This window comes from Vigna radiata, chromosome 6, assembly GCF_000741045.1.
Source record: "Vigna radiata var. radiata cultivar VC1973A chromosome 6, Vradiata_ver6, whole genome shotgun sequence".
NCBI lineage: Eukaryota > Viridiplantae > Streptophyta > Magnoliopsida > Fabales > Fabaceae > Vigna > Vigna radiata.
Window position 1 is genome coordinate 15455579 of NC_028356.1, and position 3751 is coordinate 15459329.

A 3751-nucleotide genomic window follows, 5' to 3' on the forward strand; every position below is an offset into this window, starting at 1 on the left:
TTTAATGTTCCATCATCTTTCTACAATTTCTCGTGCATCCTTTACCATTACGCTTTCTTTATTTTTAGTTTTAGATAACTGCCATGTACCTTTCATTTCTTAGTTTAAGAAAAATAATTTTTAATTCTTGCTGAAATGTGATTTTCTGCTTTAGTTCAACGTTGCATTTTAATAGCTTTAATTATGTCTGGATATTTATCTATTGCATCGTTCAGTTTAATGCTTTCATGCACTTTAATGCTTTCAATTATATTCGGTTGTGTTTAAATTTTCCTTTTTAATTTTGTCATTTACATTCACAAAATCTTTCATCAAAACCCCCCACTGAGTGTCTGACCTAACTCTCGAACCACATTTGGTCCTTGAGAGACGACCTAGGAGTCACTTCCTAGCTATACTGCATTTCTCATATGTAATCAAATTTGTATGGGTTGCGATTTTGGCGCCGTTGCCGGGGACCAACGGTTCGATTTTAGGTCTTTTGTTGTGTTAGTGTGTGTTATGTTTTGTCTTGTGTTGTGAGTGTGATGTTCTGTTTTGTGTGTTCGTTTTTGTATGTGTGTATTGTGTGTTGCATTTAGGTAGCTTTAGTTGCATATTTTCATTACATTCTTCTTTTTCCCCCTTCTTTCCCATGTCTACCTATTTTGGTTATGCGGATACTGCTTCTTTTTCTTGTGTCTATGATTATGATTCTCCTTCTACATCTGACTCTGATATTGCTTCTCATGCATATTCTGCCGATTTCTATGTTGAGAACAATATGACTCATCCTCCTATTCCTGAGAGTGCTCATAGGGAGCCAGCTTCACTCAATGAGGATGATGTTCATTGCGTTCTCACCTCTAGACTGATGTATTTACTTCCTAAGTTTCATGGTTTTGCAGGTGAATGCCCACATAAACATTTGGAGGAGTTCCACATCATTTGCTCTTCAATGAAGCCTCCTCATGTCCCGGTTGATCACATGTTCTTAAGGGCATTCCCTCACTCATTACAAGAAGCATCAAGGGATTGGTTGTATTGTCTTCCTCCAAGATCCATCACTTCTTGGGAAGATCTTAAGCATATGTTCTTGGTTGAATTCTTTCCTGCGCAGTATGGTTACAACAACGATCCTGGATGGAATAACCCTAACTTGGGATGGTTTGGTACCCCACAACAACCCCAGTATCAAGAACCACCATTCTAGAGTACTTGTATGCCTCCACCTGTCCAGGAGCCACAACAGCTGCAGTCTCATGAGCCTGTCCAAGCAACTCCTTATCCTCACACTACTTCTGAGCCTACATTGAAGGAGTTGTTGAGACAGATGACTGCTCAGAATATGCAGTATTAGGAGTTTCAGCAGGAATTTATAGCTTCCTTTCAGAGCTTGAGCAATCAGGTGGGGCAGATGGTCACTCAACTCATTGAGGAACAGTCACAAGTTTCAGAGGAATCACCATTTCAGTCTGTTCAGCTTCCAGATGATGTTGATGCCATCCACATAGGAGATGGGGAGCAGAGTCATGAGTCTGCTATTGCGCCATCTACTTTCCCACCCTCCTATGTCCCTACTCTTGCACCTGAGGAGACTGATGAAGAATTGGAGGACCAGGCAGATACTAGCAACACTTTTGAGATAGGTAGACCATCTTCACCTTTCACCACTCTACCAATCTTCAAGGAAGTGGAGGTAAACATACCTATGATTGATTCTGTTGTTGATGATTATGCTATTGATAAGTATGTTGATGATTATGTTGTTGATGAGCCTGTTTTTAATTCTCCCTCTCTGCATGATGAGAACCACTTTTTGCCATCACATCTGAATGTTTGTTCTCCATGCATTGAACATGAATCTGAGCCTGTTGTTGATATTGCTTCTAAATTTGAACTTGATTCATGTTCTGAGGGTATATCTGAGGGTCAACTTGTTACACTGAGATTGGGTGTTATACCTTTGCATGTTATTTCTGTAGAACCACATTACACTAACCATGTTGCAGGAGGTACACATGAGTTTGATCAACCAACACCCACGGTTGAAGACAAGAGTGCCAGTGTACATAAAAGCTTGAATATCAATAGGCACCGGCTGAACACGCTCATCAACAATCACTGCTTCTTAGATCCAACTGTGGAGGACATCTCCCTGCTCGATCAAATCTAAAGGATGAAGCAGTTCTTCCTCAACACCTCTTTGCTGAATCCGATGGTGGAAGAGATCTCCCTGAAAGTCCAAAATTGGCAACTGCCACCATGACCAGGGGAGTTTTCCTTTTCCTTTCTCCTCCCTTTCCCGCTTTTATTGCACTTGTCCATGATCTGTAGACTGTTCTAATATCTGATTTGATGATTGTGACACATTGAGGACATTGTGTAGTTTAAGTGTGGTCTATTGGGGGAGACTCTGATGTTTCGTTGTTAGTTTATGTTTTCTGCGTTAAATTTTTTCTTTTCTATGTAGTTTTTGTTGTGTCTTGTGTACAGTTTTGCATGTTTCTCTTGATTTCTGGACTTTGTTTAGGTTGCAGACTTCTCTTTCACTTCATTGATACTCTGATTTGCTTGAAATCCTCTTTTTTCTCTGCTTGGAAGATGATTATGATGTTTGAGAGTTGAATTGATTGTGACAGAAATACCCTGCATGAGAATTGTGCCACTTGATATTTTTTTTTCTTGTGTGTGATATGTCTCTTGATTGCTTGCACATATGCCTTGNCTTGACTCTTTTTGATGATTCTTGATTGATATGCATGTTTGGAAGTGATAAAGGCATTTTTGTTCTTGAACCTCTTTAGCCAGATGAGCCTACCTTGTTTTAATCCCTTGATAACCCCTTTTGAGCCTATACTTTCCCCATTTCTTTGTTTTGAAGCTTATACACTAGCTCTAAGTGAAAAACGATGACTACCTTAACCTTGGGAATTTTGGAGCTTTGGAATTGTTTTGGGAATAAGTGTGTTCTCTTGGGAGATTCAGAGAATTGGCTAGTTGGTTCCTATTCTTGCTTTTGTTTTGTGAATATTATGAGTATCTTGTCTCTTACAGTTGTGTTCTAAAAAGTTAGAAAAGAAAAGAGACAACATGAAAAAAAAAAGAAAAAAAAATATATACAGAAAAATGAGAAAAATTAAAAGAAAATTGTTGTGTGAATAATGGAGTCAAGAAGAGGATTGGAATAAAGGGTTTGGGTGTTATTTGAGTGTGTTTACACTTTTTCCCCATTGCTCCTCCATTTCTTTTGGTTTGTAGCTTCTTGTCCATATGTTATCCTCCCTTGTCCTTGGCCCCATTACATCGATAAAAGACCTTTTGATTTGAACATGCATATGTTTTGAGTGCTAATATTAGAGGCTTGCCAAGACTGTTTGTTGCTTATTTTCTTGAGTGCATTGAGTTGACATTGTTTACCTTAGACACTTGAGAGAAACACTGATAGTGTGCATCTGTGAGGTTTTGTTGCTTTTGATTCACCTCTTGAACTGATTGATCATTTAGCCATGTTTGGAATTGCTTGGATGACTTCATGAGTATCTATTTTCTCTGATTCTGTGTGGATACTGTCTACTACTTTTCTTTGTCCAGATTTCTTGAGAATGTGTAATTTTGTTTCTTTCATTGTGAGTCTTTGTTTCTGTGTGATGAGTCTGTGTCAATTCCCTAATGTCCGTTGAACTGTTCCCTGTTTTTCATCTTGGTTTTGCCCAGGAGTGCAAAAGACTAAGTGTGGTCTATTTTGATGAGTCGATATTTTATTGATTTC